The following is a 19,246-nucleotide window of genomic DNA, read 5'->3' as shown; positions in this document are numbered from 1 at the left end:
AGTACCACTTCTGGATCTTCAGGAAAGAAGTGTAATATGATAGTAGTCCAAGGAACATCATAAATTTCCAATTTATTAAAAAATGATCACTTTTGTTAATGTTTTTTTCTTTATGAGAGCACAGGTGAGCTGGGGTTGGGATTTTGTTAGAGCAGAAAATGTTTTGAGGAGATTGCTGCGGTACAAACCACCAACTTTTCAGTAATTTATAATCTTAAAGAATTTCATCTGGAACTTAAGCAGTACTTGACCTGACTTCCTAGGATTATACTAGCATGTAACCAAACTGAATTCACAAGCAGATCTCTTACCACACACCATGGTGTAGATTTAGTTTATCTTAAAGCAATCTCATTCAGGTGTGACCGTGCATTGCATGTTTCCTAGAACATGTTGGAACCTTAATAAATGCTTTTTGAACTGACTGTTTCTTCCAAGGACGGAAGATGAAAGATGAAGTTTGCAAGTGAAGTCCAACTCAAGGAGGCAAGAATTGGAAAGGTGAAACTAGAAGCTAAATTATATCCATAAGGTAATGACTAGGAAGGTCAATTTAAGGTTTGTGACCTTTGGGATATATTTTTTTCACCTTAAGTTGTGAACAGCCTGTTTCTAGGCTCACTGAAGTTCATGGTATGCTGAATCTTACAGAAGGAAAAAGTAAAATTAAACCCAGTTTGTAAATATTGCAATTGAGAAGTTTCTTTAAAATTTCAGAATATGCAGTTGTAAAATCACAAAGAGGTCTTCAGGTTCCAATTAAGAAAAATAAAGGTGAGATCTTTTATTCGTGTTTTGCCTTCTTTGTTTTAGTGCTTAAGGAAACAGGATCAATAAATGGGATACAATTATGGGCTAAAGAATATACGGTAGCCAAGGCATCGTATTGTTCAAAGAGTAATGAATTTGTAATGATAGGAAAGGAGATCAATCTAACCTCGCAGTCTCTGACACCTGTATGGCCTTGAGGGATTCACTCAGCTTTTCTAGGGCTGTTTCCTCATATTTAAAATGAGGCATTTGGAGAATATGACCTAGTGTTAAGCTGTAAATTTCTGATCAAGTAATTCTATCAGCACTTATATATTGGTTGGTAGGTAAACGACATAAGGAGAGTTGGTGAAGCAATGAATATTATTCTATGATCTATTCCTCTTTTCATTCTCATTCTAATTCTCTTTTTTATTCCCCAATTCCATCTAATTGTCCCTGAGTTCATTTACCCAGTTTCTCTATCAATATCCAGTAATCACATTCTTATCACTATTCTTTTATTCTAATAATAATGATGCATAGCAGTTATAACGTGATTTAAAGATTGTAGACCACTTTGCATGTCACCTTATTTGATCTTCAAAAGCAGGGAGCTGGTTGCTATTATTGCCTATATTCGACTGCTAAGCAAGCTAAGAGTGACTGACTTTATCATAGTCATACAGCTAAAACTTGTCTGAGCTGGACTTGGAACTCGGGTTTTCCTGACTCCAAGCCAAACACTCTATCCACAGTGCAACCACTCTAAAGTCCCAGCTGGAAACACTCTTTCTATGGCCAGTTTACCATTCTACAAAGTACTCTGGAGCGGATGATGATTTGAGGACAAAATGTTTGATATCAGTTGCAAGAATAGGCAAACTTCACATTCTGGAGGGATTTGTAACACCTGCCTACGGGATTTGGAATTGTTAGGCACCAAATGAAGGCAAGGAAAACTGAGGCCATTTGACCAATGAACTGACACGGCCAAAGCATTGGCTGGAGAAGACTAATAAGGGTTCTTAGACATTTCTGAGTTGTTTGAGTAGATGCAATAATTATTTCTTTCTGTATTCCTTTAAGTTCGACTGCAGATGTAGATACGGCAACATTTTCTACTTTCACATACAGCATTATTCTCCAATGAATCTTGTAAGGTTAAGTAGATCATATCAAATTATTGACATTATATACATGGATAGGGGCAAAAACTTTTCTTTTAAAAATTGTTAAAAGTGCTACAAGGAAAAGCAAAAGTATCTGCATTAGGCAATGAGTCATAGACACAGGAATTTTCATGATAACTCACTATTCCCGTGCCCTTTCCACCATAAAACATGCCCATTGAACAAACGGATCATTAACATCCTTAAAATTAGTCCTACTGAGACCGGTTACAGAAAGGAAAAAAAAAACAAATTGGCAAATTTCACTCTTTGCCTTTCTTTTTTAACAAACTACTGTACATTTTAGTTCTCAAAAGAAGATGATAATGTGGATGACAGATTGATCAGAGATAAAAATCTTTCATTTTTTTCTAAGGCCATTGAGCCAAAACGAAAAGAAAATCAATCAAAATCCAAAGGAAACCAAAAAAAAATTCACTAATTTTATTTTATTTTCCTGATAGAGCAAGAAAATATTCCCAAGTCAGGTACTTTTAAAAATATCATGAAAACTGGTGTTTTATTAAGTAAATAAAAACACAAATATAAGATTATAAAAATAAGTGCTAGTGTTAGGATTTTACCAGAAAAAAAAGGAGAAAACAAATAGATGGAAAAATGAAGGAAGGAGCAAAACCTACAGTGGGTTAAAGAAGGTCTGAGGGAAAGGTAGGGATTTCTTGACTTGTTGGTCCAATTTTGATCATCACCTTTGCCAGTTATTGTCTAATCATCATTTTCCAAACTAATTTCAGGTTTTCAGTTAGATTTTTATATACTTGTATGTGCATTTATATGAAATTATATTAAAATATATTGTATTAAAACCATCTCAAACAAATTATAAAAGATACTTCATTTTAGATAAAAAATATTAAATAACTTAAGACTGAGTCTAGAGATCAAAAGATTATTTATTCTTCAAATACGAAATAATAAATCTCCTGCATTATTTCCCCCCATTTATGATGTGACCTTCATAAGTGTCTTACTTCCTCAACAAAAATATAAGGACAGAAATACAATACTAAATTTTGTAGCACTTTTCAGGCATTGCTTGTAAGAGTTTCATGACATTTAGTAGGTAGAAAGAAAATTAGGGGTACTTTAGTCTGAATCCCTCATTGTATAGGTAATAAAGTAGTTTCTGAGAGTTTATATAATTTATAAAGTCACTTATGTGTTTGTGCTTAAGGCCATGCAAAAGGTGTTGACTAGTTTAGGACTCGTCCCTAATATTATTTATCTTTCATTTGTTAGTACTCAATTAACCATTATTGAAAAAAATTATTGATTTATTCCAAGCACTTGTTTTCCCATCAGGGGCTAATTACCTTTAGAAACCCAGAATGAAGGTGGGAATTAGTCAGGGACTAAAGGCAAGCAAAAATCAATTTATAATAACCTTAATTTTAATGCCATTTTAAATAACTCTTGTAATATTCCACATCCTCTAGATTGATGCTTTTGTCTGGGACAAATTTTGATTGAGTAGAGCACGGTCTGAGCCTGACTGACAAGTGTGTAGTTTGAATATAGGTGCCAATAAATCAATGGAACTGGCTTGATTCACTATAACAGCAGGACATTTCAGACTGTGGAGTATGAAATTTAAGATGTGATAGGTGGGATGCATTCACTGCTTCAACATTCAGCTTAATTGAATGCTATTCTTGAGGTCCCCTGATGAGATGTCTATCTCAGATAAATGGTAGCAGTTACTGTGCTCCTAATATATACTTCTACTGTCATGACTTGCCTCTGCTTTCTGCATTTAATAGTTCCTTAAAATTTTGTTTATTGAATTAGAACATTCCATCATCTTCATCTTTATTCCTAACCACCACCTATGCAGAAAGCCATTCTTTATATGAAATGACAGAGGGAAGAGAGACAAAGAGAGACAAGGAGAGACAGAGAGACTGACACACGCAGAGAGACAGAGAAAAAGAGAAAATATTGAATGAAATGCTAATATTATGAGTAGTATTGTGCTGAAATGGTCTGATTTCAGTGGCTTCAGGAAGGTCTCGCCGTATCCTTCCCTCTTCCTACATTACCAGGTACACTACTGAGACAGGTCTCTAAGAGTTTGACAGTTCATAACTGATTGCCTCATTCATATTTCTTCTTTTAAGAGCCGAGAGAGAATCACACTCTACGTGTTACCAGTCATTTATTGTCAATGTGGATGTATTTATCCATAATTTTCTTGGAAAAATAATTTATTCTTTATTAAAGAGAATGTAAGAGGGTGAGCTGAGAGGCAGAAAACCCTCTAATTAAAAAGAAAGAAAGAAAGAAAAAACAGGGAAGAGAAGCAAAGGAAACGGACAGGAAGGGAGGAAAATGAAAAGAAAAAATATAAATGAAAAGGGAATAGATTTACTAGGACGTTCACTGTGCAAACATAGTGGTTTTATATTTGTTTATAGTCGGATAATTAGGTGTTGAAGTAGTCAAAGGGCTGGATACAGTCTGAAGAAGACCTGAGTTAAAATCCAAACTCAGACACTAATCAGATATGTGTCCCTCAGAAACTCACTTGACTTATATCAGCATCAGTTTCTTTATCTGTACAATGATGAAAATACTAGTACCTATCTTTTGGGATCAATGTGTAGATAACATGGAATAATTTTAAAATACTTTAAAAATCTTAAAACACTACATAAATTTTAGTTATTATGATTACTATTACTAGTTTGTGAACATATAGCAAGATCTTAAAATACCTCTCTATGTGGCCATCCATACATTTAAATGAGTGTATTTTTTGATACTTCCCCCCCCCTTTTCATTCCCTACTATTTTCAGACTTATAGCATTGGTTAATATTTAGTACATTTAGGATATTTGATACTTCTTATAATATTTAGATTAATGATTATAAAGTACTGACTAAAATATTTTCATCCTCAGAACATCCTGTTATTAAGTGAATGCAATGTAGTGGCTCAATGCCTGAACTTTTTTATATCTTAGAAACCTTGAGTTGAAAACTTATATCATATGCTTCTCTGCCAGGCCTAGAGGCCTGTGTGGGCTACCCAAGTCTTCTTACCTCACCTCCGAGGTCTTCGGTTGGCCAAAACCGGATGCTCATGTGAGAGAAAGGACGTTCCAGAGACGAACAAGGGTTGAGCTTTATTTCAGGGTCTAGTTACAAGTGCAGGGGGGTCTTCCTTAGGAGGAAGAGGGGGAGATTTCCTAAGGAGGCTAGGATCTTAAGGGATTGGAAGTAGAAGTACAAGCGGGGAGAGAGGGGGAGGGGAGAGAGAAGAGAAGAGAAGCGGAACCTACTGTCCTCTTGGCTCCTCACGTGCTAAGAGAGCTTTCAGGCTTCCTCAATCCTACTTAACCTTCAGCCGCATAGTTTTGCATCTGAATACCGTGCTGCTAGGTAACTAGGTGTGCCCAGATCCGGGACAATCTCGAGGGCGGGGAGATCTCTCCCCCATCACGTTTCTCACGGGAAGAGGCGGAATTACTCGAGATAGCTCGGTTCACCTCGATTCCCTGTCGTTTCCTGGGAGGGTCTCGTGAGAGCTCTAAGATTTAGAAGCTCCCACCTTTGCCCGCCCGAGACTGTCCACACGGAATTGAGCTTCCAATCCCAACACTTCTCATTTGTGATGTTGTGAAAATCAAATATCTACAATGTTTTTTCAGTTTCTTTGCTTGCAAGCTAAGGATAATCCATATAACCTTGAATCCTGGAACTTGTATCTTGTTAATTCTGTATAAAATTTTGTAACTAAAGAAAAGAAAAACTAGGCATTCCTTAAAGTAGTTTTTAAAAGGAAATGTGATTATTTGCCTACTATCTAGCTAGGTGACAGAGTAGAGAGTTTTGATCCTGAAATTAAGAACGCTCAAATTCCAGTGAAGCCTGTGGTCCTTAATGCCTGTTTATCACTGTGAAAAATCACTTATCCTCTGTCTGGCTTAGTTTGTGCATTTGTAAAGAGGGGATAATAATAGCACCTGCCTTCTAAGGTTATTGTGGGAATAAAATGAGGTACTAAATTACAGTTCCTGATGCTTAATAAATGTTTATTTTTTTCTCTTCAATTAATGGGACAAAAATATGAATCATTTAAATGGTAGCTGGCATGCTAAAATTTCTGGTACTGATAAAGTACTGACCTTGATATTATATAATGTGAGTTTGGACACCAGCACATCTACCAGAGTAAACAATGGCTAATAACTTTTCTTTTCTTGTACTTTTTTTCATTTCTGAAATGACTGGTTTGGAATAGGTGACATCTAAGTTACTGTCTGACTCAAACTCCAGCTTTGTCATCTTTCATAAGGTAAAGGGAAAAGTTTTCTCCACCAAAATCTTCTCACACTTTCCCAAACTGGTAAACTTAGTTGTCAGCTCCTATTATACTTGCCTCCAGAAATTGTTTGGAGTTTAAAGTGTCTAAATTAATAACAACAAAATTATTTTATTTAAATTCATTATTTAATTTTATTCTCGTAACAATGCTATAGATACTCTCTGTATATGCATACACACACACAGAAATGTAGGTACGTTATGTTTGCATGTATATATCTATAGATGTCTGTTGCTGTCTATACTCTCCATTTATCTCCTCTCCTCTCTTGCCGTCTTCTGCCCTCTCCTCTCCTCTCCTTATCTTTCCCCTTTCCCTTCAAGAATCACATTGATATTGCTAGTGTTTTTTAAGAAGTTTTTTAAGACTTCAAGGATTGGTTGGAAAAAATATTGATTAGAAAGTTAACATTGTCCATTGGGAAATAAAAAGCACACTTTCAAAGATAAGTGAGAGCATTGAAAGAGTAGCATAAATATTCTCTCCTTGTTTTAAAATTTTTAAAAAAGGAAAAAAATGTGAAACATTAGATGCAAACAACAGTACTTAACGAATGCATTGATCGCAGTAGCTAGGATTTGTTCAAGTCCCTAGAGATATTTTAGTTAGATGGATTGAGCAGTAGACATGGAGTGTAAAGAAAATCGCAGCCCTTCATTATTGCCATTGATGTTTATAGCATTTGTGACCTTTAATGAGTCATGTAATCCCTTTTAACTTACCCTGCCTAAGCAATAAAATGGAAGAGATCAAATCTGAAAAAGCCATTCCACACAATTTTATGAGGATCATATTAAAACACATCTATTATTCTTTGCAATAATTAGTTACATGTCAAGTATTGTAATTTTTCCATGTTCAACATTTTTACAAATGAGTTAAAGCCACAGTGTTACACATAATATTTGTAAATGGATGAGAAAACTAATACATTGGATAACAGTCAGGATACAAATTAACTTTGACAGCCTACCATCACTTTGGCCTGACAACATATCATTTAATTGGAATGAATATAAAATTCTACATTTTCTTCAAACCGTTCAATAAAACCAGTACAAAATAAATGGTCAAAGTCAGGCAATAACAAACGTGTAAATGATTTTGTAGCCAAATCCCAAGTGTGCTATGGATGATTTTGGGAAAGTGATGTTGCTTCCCTAGTTTTCAATTTCCTGTTCTGAAAAATAAATTGATTAGACTTGATAACCTTCAATACCTCCACAAGAACGTAATCCATGAACCATTAAACTATGTTCTTAATTGGAGTAAAGGATCTGACTTGGCACCAAACATTTTAATGGGACTTTGGGGCGTGTTTGAATTCTAGTGTTCAGAATAAGAGAGGTGATAATTCCCCAGGCGACTAACGTGTAGATTATTTGAATATTCAATTTCACAGGATACAACTAGTAACAATTTTTTTTTATTTTGTAATGTTTAACAATCACTGCCATACAATTGTGATTTTATCCCTCCCCACCTACTCCCCACTACCCCCCTCCCTCCCCACGACTGCATACAATTCTGTATAGATTCTACATATACTTTCCTATTGAGTATATTTTCACTATAGTCATGCTATGTAGTCAGACTAAGATAAATGAAAGAAATTGTATAACAAATCAGAACATGATACACAAACACATACACATACACAAACATGATCTGCTACAATATGTGAGTGACTTCCATATTTCTCTCTCTGAGTGTGGCAGGCATTTTGCCTTGAGATCCTCCATTGGGATTTTTTTTTTTTTGGTAAGAAGTTCTTGTGTTATTACAAAAATCTAAGTCTACCAGAAAAAACTCTCACACACTGTGGTTGTTGCTGTGCATAAAGTTCTCCTGGTTCTGCTCCTTTCACTCAGCATCAGGTCATATAAGTCCTTCCAGGCCTCTCTGAAGTCTTCTTGTTCATCATTTCTTATGGCACAATAGTACTCCATTACATTCATATACCATAATTTGTTCAGCCATTCTCCAATTGATGGACATCCCCTTGACTTCCAGTTTTTGGCAACTACATAGAGTGCTGCTATAAATATTTTTGTACATGTGGGACCCTTTCCCATTTTTATGATCTCTTGGGGATATAGTCCTAGTAGCGATATTGCTGGGTCAAAGGGTATGCACATTTTTGTAGCCCTTTGGGCATAGTTCCAAATTGCTCTCCAGAATGGTTGGATGCGCTCGCAGCTCCACCAACAATGAATTAGTGTTCCAACTTTCCCACATCCTCTCCAGCATTTATCATTTTCTTGTTCTGTCATGTTTGCCAATCTTATAGGTGTGATGTGGTACCTCAGAGTTGTTTTGATTTGCATCTCTCTAACCAATAGTTATTTAGAGCATTTTTTCATATGATTATAGATAGCTTTAATTTCTTCCTCTGAAAATTGCCTGTTCATATCCTTTGACCATTTATCAATTGGGGAATGACTTGTATGATTATACATTTGGATCAGTTCTCTATATATTCTAGAAATGAGGCCTTTATCCCCGAGCTTAGCTGTAAAAATTCTTTCCCAATTTACTACATCCCTGCGGATTTTGGTTGCATTGGGTTTGGTTGTGCAAAAACTTCTCAGTTTAATGTAATCAAAGTTATCCATTTTGCATTTCATAATGCATTCTATCTCTCCTTTAGTAAAGAATTCTTCCCTTCTCCATGGATCTCATAAATACACTATTCCTTGCTTCTACAGTTTATTCATGGTAGCAATCTTTATACCTAAATCATGTACCCATTTGCACTTTATTCTTGTGTACGGTGTCAGGTATGGGTCTATGCCTAATTTCCGCCACACTGTTATCCAGTTTTCCCAGCAATTGTTGTCAAACAATGAGTTCTTATCCCAGAAGCTGGGGTCCTTGGGTTTATCAAATAGAAGGTTGCTATATTCCTTGCCTACTGCATCTTGAGTGCCAAGTCTATTCCACTTGTCTACCTGTTTCTTAGCCAATACCAAGTGGTTTTGATAATTGCTGCTTTATAGTAGAGTTTGAGGTCTGGTAGCGCTAGGCCACCTTCCCAAGCATTTCTTTTCATTAGTCCCTTTGATATTCTGGACCTTTTGTTTTTCCAAATGAATTTTGATATTATTTTGTCCAGCTCTAGAAAGTAATTGTCTGATAGTTTAATTGGTATGGCACTAAATAAGTATATTAATTTGGGTAGAATTGTCATTTTTATTATATTAGCACGGCCTACCCATGAGCAACTAATGTTTTTCCACTTACTTAAATCTGACTTTATTTGTGCAAAAAGTGTCTTGTAATTGTGTTCATATAATCCCTGGGTTTGTTTTGGCAGGTAGACTCCTAAGTATTTTATACTGTCTACCCTAACTTTAAATGGGATTTCTCTTTCTATCTCTTGCTGTTGGACTTTGTTGCTAATATATAGGAATGCAGAAGATTTGTGTGGGTTTATTTTGTACCCTGCAACTTTGCCAAAGTTGTTTATTAATTCTAGTAATATTTTACTTGAATCTCTGGGATTCTCTAGGTAAATCATCATATCATCTGCAAAGAGTGATAACTTAGTTTCTTCTTTGGCTATTTTAATTCCTTGGATATCTTTATCTTGTCTAATTGCTACAGCTAACATTTCTAGTACCATATTAAATAATAGTGGTGATAATGGACAACCTTGTTTCACCCCTGATCTTATTGGGAATGCATCTAGCTTATCCCCATTGCATATAATGCTTGCTGAAGGTTTTAGATAGATACTGCTTATTATTTTATGGAAAGTTCAGTTTATTCCTACATTCTCCAATGATTTTAGTAGGAATGGATGTTGTATTTTGTCAAAAGCTTTTTTTGCATCTATTGAGATAATCATGTGGTTTTTGTTAGCTTTGTTGTTGATGTGATCGATAATGCTAATAGTTTTCCTAATATTGAACCAGCCCTGTAGTCCTGGTATGAATCCTACCTGATCATAATGTATTAATCTCGTGATAATATGCTGTATTCGTTTTGCTAGAATCTTATTTAAAATTTTTGCATCTATATTCATTAGGGAAATTGGTCTATAATTTTCTTTCTCTGTTTTGTCTCTTCCTGGTTTGGGTATCAAAACCATATTTGTATCATAGAAAGAATTTGGGAGGACTCCTTCTTCCCCAATTTTCAAGAATAGTGTATGTAGTATTGGAATTAACTGTTCTTTAAATGTTTGATAGAATTCACTTGTGAATCCATCTGGCCCTGGAGATTTTTTCCTAGGGAGTTCATTGATGGCTTGTTCAATTTCTTTTTCTGAGATGGGGTTGTTTAAGTATTCAACTTCCTCTTCTGTTAATCTGGGCAATTTGTATTTTTTAAAATATTCATCCATCTCTTTTAGATTATCGAATTTGTGGGCATAAAGTTGGGCAAAGTAGTTTCTAATTATTGTTTTAATTTCCTCCTCATTGGAGGTGAGTTCACCCCTTTCATTTTTAATATTAGTAATTTGGTTTTCTTCTTTCTTTTTTTTAATCAGATTGACCAAAGGTTTATCAATTTTATTAGTTTTTTCATAAAACCAACTATTGGTTTTATTTATTAATTCAGTAGTTTTCTTAATTTCAATTTTGTTAATCTCTCCTTTGGTTTTCAGTATTTCTAATTTGGTATTTACTTGGGGATTTTCAATTTGTTCTTTTTCTAGCTTTTTCAACTGCAAGCCTAAGTCATTGATCTCCTCTTTCTCTATTTTATTTATGTAAGCATTCAGAGATATAAAACTTCCCCTAATAACTGCTTTTGCAGTATCCCATAAGTTTTGCTATGTTGTCTCACTATTGTCATTCTCTCGAGTGAAATTGTTGATTGTTTCTATGATTTCTTCTTTAACCCAACCCTTCTTTAGAATTAGATTATTTAGTTTCCAATTGATTTTTGGTTTCTCTTTCCATGGCCTTTTATTACATGTAATTTTTAAAGCATTATGATCTGAAAAGGATGCATTGATTATCTCTACCTTTCTGCACTGGATTGTGAGATTTTTATGTCCTAGTACATGGTCAATTTTGGTAAATGTTCCATGTACCGCTGAGAAAAAAGTATATTCCTTTCTATTCCCATTTAATTTTCTCCAAAGATCTATCATATCTACCTTATCCAGAGTTTTATTTACCTCCTTAACCTCTTTCTTGTTCATTTTGAGGTTGGATTTATCGAGTTCAGAGAGGGGGAGGTTGAGGTCCCCCACTAGTATAGTTTTGCTATCAATTTCTTCCTTCAAGTCCCCCAACCTTTCCTCTAAGAATCTAGATGCTATACCACTTGGAGCATACATGTTTAGTAATGATATTGCTTCATTGTCTATGGTGCCTTTTAGCAGGATATAGTTTCCATCCTTATCCCTTTTGATTAGATGTATTTCTGCTTTTGCTTTGTCTGAGATTAGGATTGCTACTCCTGCCTTTCTTACATGAGCTGAAGCACAATATATTCTGCTCCATCCTTTGACCTTTATCCTATGTGTATCCCCCCGTTTCAAATGTGTTTCTTGTAAGCAGCATATTGTTGGATTATGGCTTTTAATCCATTCTGCTATCCGTCTCCGTTTTATGGGAGAGTTCATTCCATTCACATTCACAGTTATGATTACAATCTGTGTATTTCCCTCCAACCTCTTTCCCACCATTTGTGCTTTTAGCTCTCCCGTCTCCCTTCCCCTCCTCAATAGTATTCACTTTTCTCCCCCTCCTCCTGCAGCCTTCCCCTCCTTCTTTTGACCCCCCTCCCTTTTAGTCCCCTTTACTCTTATTGCTTCTTTCCTCCCTTTTAGCCACCCTCCCCTTTCTTCCCCCTTCCCCTCCTACTACCTATAGAGCTAGTTAGGCTTATCTACTTAAGATTATTGTTCCCTCCTTTGAACAAATCAGATGAGAGTACCTCTCAAATAATGCTCATCTCCCTCCCCTCCTTCCCTCTACTATAGTTTTGTACTTCTTCCTGTGATATAATTTGCCATTTTCTGCTTCCCCCTTTCCACACCTCCTATTACATTCCCTTCTCATACTTAAATCATATTTTTGACATGACATCATTTACTTTATGCCCGTTCCCTCTACATATATCCCTTTTATCATAATAGCTGCACAGTTCTCAAGATTAACAGGTATCATCTTCCCTTATAGGGAGGTAAACAGTTTGCCCTAATTGAGTAGCAAGTTTTTGTTTTTGTTTTTGTTTATTCCCCTCTGTTTACCTTTTTATGATTCTCTGGAGACCTGCATTTGAAGACCAAATTGTCTATTGAGTTCTGGTGTTTTGGTCAGGAAGCTCTGGAAATCCCTTATTTCGTTGAATGACTTTCTCCTTGCCTGAAATGTTATGATGAACTTTGCTGGGTAGTTGATCCTTGGTTGAAGTCCCAACTCCTTTGCCTTACGGAATATTGGGTTCCAATTCTTTCGATCTTTTAATGTAGAAGCTGCAAGGTCTTGTGTGATCCTGACTGTGTGTCCTTGATATTTGAATTGTTTCTTTCTGGCTGCTTGTAGTATTTTCTCCTTCACTTGATAGCTCTGGAATTTGGCAATTATATTTCTTGGGGTTTTGAGTTTGGGATCCCTTTCGGGAGGGGAACGGTGGATTCTTTCGATGACTATTTTGTCCTCTGAGTCCAGTACTTCTGGACAGTTTTCCCTGATGATTTCCTGGAAGATATTTTCCAGACTCTTTTCTTCATCATGGGTTTCTGGCAGGCCAATAATTCTCAGATTTTCTCTCCTGGATCTATTTTCCAGGTCAGTTGTTTTTCCAGTTAAATATTTTAGATTTTCTTCTATCTTTTCATTCTTTAGATTTTGTTTGACTGATTCTTGTTGCCTCATTGAGTCATTAGTTTCTACTTGCCCAATTCTAATCTTCATCGTAGTGTTTTCTTCAGTTAGCTTTTCCATCTCCTTTTCCATCTGACCAATTTTTCCCTTTAAGGAGCTATTTTCTCCATTTAATTTTTGTACTTCTTTTTCCATTCGACCAATTTTCCCAGTTAGGTTTTGGGTTTCCTTTTCCATCTGATCAATTTTCCCAATTAGGTTTTGGATTTCCTTTTCCATTTGATTAGCTCTTCCTTTTAGGGAATTATTCTCTCCAGTTAATTTTTGAACTTCCTTTTCCATTTCTTCAATTTTCTTTTTCAGGGTGATGTTCTCATCAGTGAATTCTTTTTTTATAGTTTTAAAATCATTGGCCAGTTTTTCTTTTATATCCTTCTTCAGACGTTCCAGGTAATCTAGTTGTGCTTGCGAGAAATTCATAGTCCCATCTGAGGTTTCAGATGGAAGTACAGTCTCAGCTCTAACCTCTTTGGTGTTTGTGTTTTGGTCCTTATCCCCATAGAAAGATTCTATGGTTTTTTCACTTTTTGTCTGCTTTTTCCGATTCATGATGTTGGCTGAGTGTTGTAGCTTTTGTTTCTTTCAGTCAGAAGGTACAGATCTTTAAGTTGAGCTGATGTGTGTCTAGGCTAAAAGCAGGCTTTTGTTTTTTGTTTCCCAGATCAACCCTGGGGTTAGCTTGTTAGGTGTGTGGGAGGGGTGGTCTGGTCTCAGGATATCTCCTCAGCTGACTTGAGGCAAAGGCAAGGTCAGGAGATGGTGATCCCAGCTTCCCTATTGTCTTCCCCTTTCCCCTGGAAGGCTGGGGCACGCCTAGAAGCTAACGCGTGTTCCCGCCCCTCCTGGGGCTCGTCTCCCGGCTCTGAGGCTTGCCTGGGTCTCAGTGCGAATTTTCTCTGCCCTGGGTCGTCTGTCCCTCCAGCCGTCTCCGCCACCGTAGGAAGAATCCCCCTTTGCCACTTTTCCAGCCTCTGGTGTTATGAGACCACCCGCCCCCTTCTGCTGTTCCCGCTGATCCAGGATTAATCGGGGAAGAATTTTATGGTTCCCTCACGGTCATCAGGGGGGAGGAGAGAGCACTTACTGATCACTCTGCCATCCCAGTTCCTGGAAGTTCAAGTAGTGACCCACCGAAGTCCGTCTTCAGGCTGAAGATTTCAAGGGCTGCTGCGCTGATGTCTGGCACTCAGCGGCTCTCACCGGCTCGGCCTGGCTTATCTCCTGCTCCTCTGGTTTTGCCCGCCACTCTCGGGCTCCTCTGGTCCCCTCCGCCCTGCCGCACTGACCGCGCTGCGCTGTGCGCCGGGGTCTTACCCCCACGGAACAGATCCCTCCCGTGGACCCTCTGGTCCAGCCTGGGCTCCGAATCCGTCAAAGTCCGTCACCCACTGGATTCTACACCTCCAAAGTCTGGTCAGACTCTCCCTCCAGAGATATCCAGAGGAGTTTTTCCAGGAGCTTAGGTGAGTCGTTGCTTTCACTCCGCCATCTTGGCTCCGCCCCCTCCTTGATCTAATAACAATTTTTTATAGGTTACAGACATGGAAATATAAACATCATGTCAAGAAAAAATAATCACCTAAATAACTTGAACTGCTCTGAAGTATAATATAAATACAAATATATTTTCTTTTTTATTGGTTAAAGTCTCTTGGAGACTCTATGATTATTTGTCAGAGAAAATGTTAAATGCTTTCCCTCATAGGTAAAACTGGGCAAAAACATCTTATGAGTTCCCTTCAAAGTTTTAGTTTCTATGAAAGAACTACTAAATCAGAACCATCTAGGTCTGTATTGTTTCTAGTAGATTAGTATGTATGTAGAGAGATTAAAGTAATTATCCCCCCAGATGTTAATGATGGAAAGTTTGGGTGACAATTTGAGTTTTTAAATCACACAAACACACATACACGCAAACACACACACGTAGACATGCACGCGCAAACACATACCATGAGCAAGAAATATGTTAGATAAATTGGAGCACGTTATGAGAGCAATTTTTACTTAAAACTCTCTTATTTAATACTTTGAAAATAAGATTAAAAGAAGCTTAATTATAGAGAGTAAAGCAGTGTTTCTTTTATGGAGACCTCTCAAATTCTTCTCTATTAATTCTTCCTTATTATTGTCTTACACTAACTAGTTCTCACCTGTGTCCTTACTATTTGAGTCATAGAGATGAGAAACAATGTGGGAGAATTCATTCTACTTGGACTGACTCAGGACCCAGAGAAGCAGAAAATAGTTTTTGCCATTTTTTTGGTGTTCTACACTGACACTGTGTTGGGGAACCTATAAATTGTTGTGACAATCAAGACCAGTTCAACACTTGGTTCACTTATATACTTTTTCTTAACCTACTTGTCTATCGCAGATTCATGTTTCTCTACTACCACGGCTCCCAAAGTGATTGTAGACAATCTCTCTCACAAGAATACTATTTCCTTTGATGAGTACCTTACCCAGATATTTGCCTTGCATTTCTTTGGCTGCATGGAGATATTGGTCCTCATTTTGACGGACCAATTTGTGGCCATCTGTAAGCCTCTACATTACTCAGTCATCATGAACCTCAGGGTGTGTAGGATACTCATTCTAGTGGCATGGATAGGGTCATTTCTGCATTCTATTGCCCAGATAATCCTTATCTTGAATGTGCCATTTTGTGGTCCCAATGTGATTGACCACTATATCTGTGACTTGCAACCATTGTTGAGACGGGGATGAATGGACATACAGGTATTAAAACTTTTAATAGTCTCCAATAGTGGAGCCATATGCTCAGTCAGCTTTTTTTTTTTTTTTTTTTTTTGCTAATGATATCCTATACAATTATACTGCACTCCCTGAGAAATCGTAGCACAGAGGGGAAGCTTAAAGCCCTCTCCACTTACAGCTCCCATATCATTGTTGTCATCATATTCTTTGGTCCCTCCATATTCATGTCCACTCGTCCCCCAACCACCTTCCCTCTTGATAAGTTGGTGTCTATATTTTATACCATTGTAACTCCCTTCCTCAATCCTTTATCTGTACTCTAAGGAATGTAGAAGTAAAAAATGCCATGAAGAAACTATGGAGCACCCGAGTGACTTCAGGGGAAAATTAATATGCTCAAGCATATTATTCTTTTCCAATTTTTTCAATGATACTTCGCTCAAACTGGAATAATTGGCAATGTTATATGATAATAATTATCACAATATCTAGGAGTTCTTAACCGGGGTCCACAAACTTTAACTATTTTGATAATTATATTTCATTAGAATGTTCATTTACCTATCAAATAAATGTATTTCATGCCTTTAAAATATTCATATTGACATGAAATATATTAAAAATGTCGTTTGCTTTGGTTTCATTATTATTTAAAATAGTAAAAAAAAAGCATTAATGTGAAAACTTTATTTCATCTCTTAAAGTGAATCTAAGGCAACAAAAGTCAAGAAAGAGAGGAACTTTTGTGGTATAATTAATGAAAGTCTGGATATCCAATCCCATCATTCCTTTTAATTTCTTTTGTGAAGGGAGCAGAGCCAAGATGGTTGGGTAGAAAGACGAACATATTCTAGCTCTTCCCCCACAGCCCATAAAACACCTGTAAAAATGACTCAAATTCTAGAGTATAGGAGAAGCCATAGAATGACAGAGTAAAAGATATTTTCAGCCAAAGGTAACCTGGAAAGCCGACAGGTAAGGTCTGTGGCACGAGACCCAGAGCAGAGGTGAGCCCAGCCCTGGCCACGTGGCACTGAACTGAGAGGAACAGGACCAGAACAGGCCTCTGGGGGGAGAATCACCAGTATCAGTAGAGTGTCTCAGATCCCTCAACCCACAAGCACCAAAGAAAACTTCAAATGTCAGTGAGAGGGCTTTACTAACTGGGCGAGAGGGGAGCAGGCCCTCCCACAGCCCAGCACCAGCCCCAGGTGGCGGCAGCAGTAGTGGTGGCAGCAGCTGCAGCATCCATTTGTGAGGCACGCTGCATAAAGCCCCTTGGAGAATTGAGCAGCTAAGGAAGAGCTCTAGGACTCTCTTCACAAAAGACTAAGGGGGGGTGGAGCCAAGATGGCGGAGTAGATAGACACATACACTAGCTCCCATCCCACAGCCCATAAAATATCTGTAAAAAAGAACTTCCAACAAATTCTGGAGCAGCAGAAGCCACAGAACAACCGAGCAGATGAGATTTCTGTTCCAGAGAGCCTGCAAACCTCTCGAAAAAGGGCCCCGCGCTGTGGATCCAGAGCCCAACCTTGCCTTGGCCTCATGATGCCGAGAGGAACGGATCGCAGCAGGCTTCAGGGATGGAATCTCCAGCAGCCGAGAGGGTCCCTCCACCCACAGCTGACAAGGGTTGGTGAGAGGGTCTCTTTGGCAGGTCGAGAGGGGAGTGGGGTGCCCCCATAATTCAGGCCCCCTCGGGAGGCAGCAGCAGAGGCAGGAACAGACTGGGGCTCCCCAAACAGGCAGGATCCTGGATCCATTGTGCAAGCTCTCTGCATAAACCCCCTGAGGGAAATGAGCCCATGAGGTGGCCCTGCCCTCACCTGAGCACCTGAACTTCATCTCACACTGAATAGCAGACCTGCCCAAAGAGAAGGCATAAGGGACTTATAAAAGTTGAACTGTTTACATTCCTACATAGAAAGACAATATTTGTAACTCTTGAAACCATTCAGTATCTGGGTACTGGGTGGGATTACACACACACACATGCACACGCACATGCACACACACATAGAGAGAGAGTGCACAGAGTGAATTGAAGAGGATGGGATCATATCTTAAAATAATGAAATCAAGCAGTGAGAGAGAAATATATTGGGAGGAGAAAGGGAGAAATGGAATGGGGCAAATTATCTCTAGTAAAAGAGGTAAACAAAAGACTTTTTAGTGGAGGGAAAAAGAAGGGAGGTGAGAGAAAAACATGAAGTTTACTCTCATCACATTCCACTAAAGGAAGGAACAAAATGCACACTCATTTTGGTATGAAAACCTATCTTACCATACAGGAAAGTGGGGGATAAGGGGATAAGCAGGGTGGGGGTGATGATGGAAGGGAGGGCATGGGGAAGAGGGAGCAATTTAAGGTCAACACTCATGGGGAGGGACAGGATCAAAATAGAATAGAAGTAATGGGGGGCAGGAGAGGATGGAGGGAAATATAGTTAGTCTTATAGAACACAACTATTATGGAAGTCATTTGCAAAACTACACAGATATGGCCTATATTGAATTGTTTGCCTTCCCAAAGGGAATGGGTGGAGAGGGAGGGATGAAGAGAAGTTGGAACTCAAAGTTTTAGGAACAACTATCCAAAAAAAAAAACTGTTAACTAGCTATGGGTTTGCATTAAAGACCTCTAAAATCCTTTCCTAATCACAAAACTTCCCAGGGCATAAGTATCCACCAATACCTACCTTTATTCTGACCTTCCCATTCTCTTATAGAAGAATGAAATCAAATCACATGCTATATTTTTAAAAATATAGCAAAATTAAGTAGAACACAATGGAAAACATCCACCTTAACTCCCATGCATTACTTGCCCAAGGTCAGGCAGGTAATGACCATTGGAAGAATGAATTGAACCTACATCTTGCAAGTCACCTTTTAATGCTCTATGGACTGTACTATGGTGTTCTGTTATTGAGTTTTACTCTCTTGAGCTTCATTGTTCTTCTTTATTTGATGTTCTTCTGATCTCCTAAAATAAATCCTATTCCTTTACTATATTATTTGACTTGTAAAACCTATGGAATCATTGAGAAGAGGTGCCAAAGTTTATCTATTAAATCCATAGTTGGACAACGTTATCTATCACAAAATCCTCCCATCATGACCATTTAACCTTCATTTAAAAACCTCCAATAATTGGGAATCTAATTTTCTCAAATGAAACCCACTCTACTTCAAGGCAAATCAAATTGTGAGGCAAATTTTAATCAAGTAAAGTTTAAATTAAGGAAAAATATGCCTCTGTAACTTTAACCACTTGGTCCTAGAATTGTCCTCAAATTTAAAGTAAATAAAATCAAATCCCTCCTCCATATGACAGCCCCTCAAATTGTAAAGAACAGCTATGGTGTTTTATTCCCTTTCCTGCACCAAATGTTCTCTC

General features: G+C 37.6%; 1 pseudogene; it reads left to right on the top strand.

Annotated features, from left to right (window-relative positions):
- The first annotated feature begins 15,300 nt into the window (after positions 1-15,300).
- Positions 15,301-16,231, top strand: LOC140516785 (olfactory receptor 4C11-like; annotated as a pseudogene).
- Positions 16,232-19,246: the final 3,015 nt, after the last annotated feature.

This window comes from Notamacropus eugenii, chromosome Y (assembly GCF_028372415.1).
Source record: "Notamacropus eugenii isolate mMacEug1 chromosome Y, mMacEug1.pri_v2, whole genome shotgun sequence".
Taxonomy (NCBI): domain Eukaryota; kingdom Metazoa; phylum Chordata; class Mammalia; order Diprotodontia; family Macropodidae; genus Notamacropus; species Notamacropus eugenii.
The sequence above is the reverse complement of the archived record's forward strand: the minus strand, read 5'-3'. Positions and strand labels throughout refer to the sequence as shown.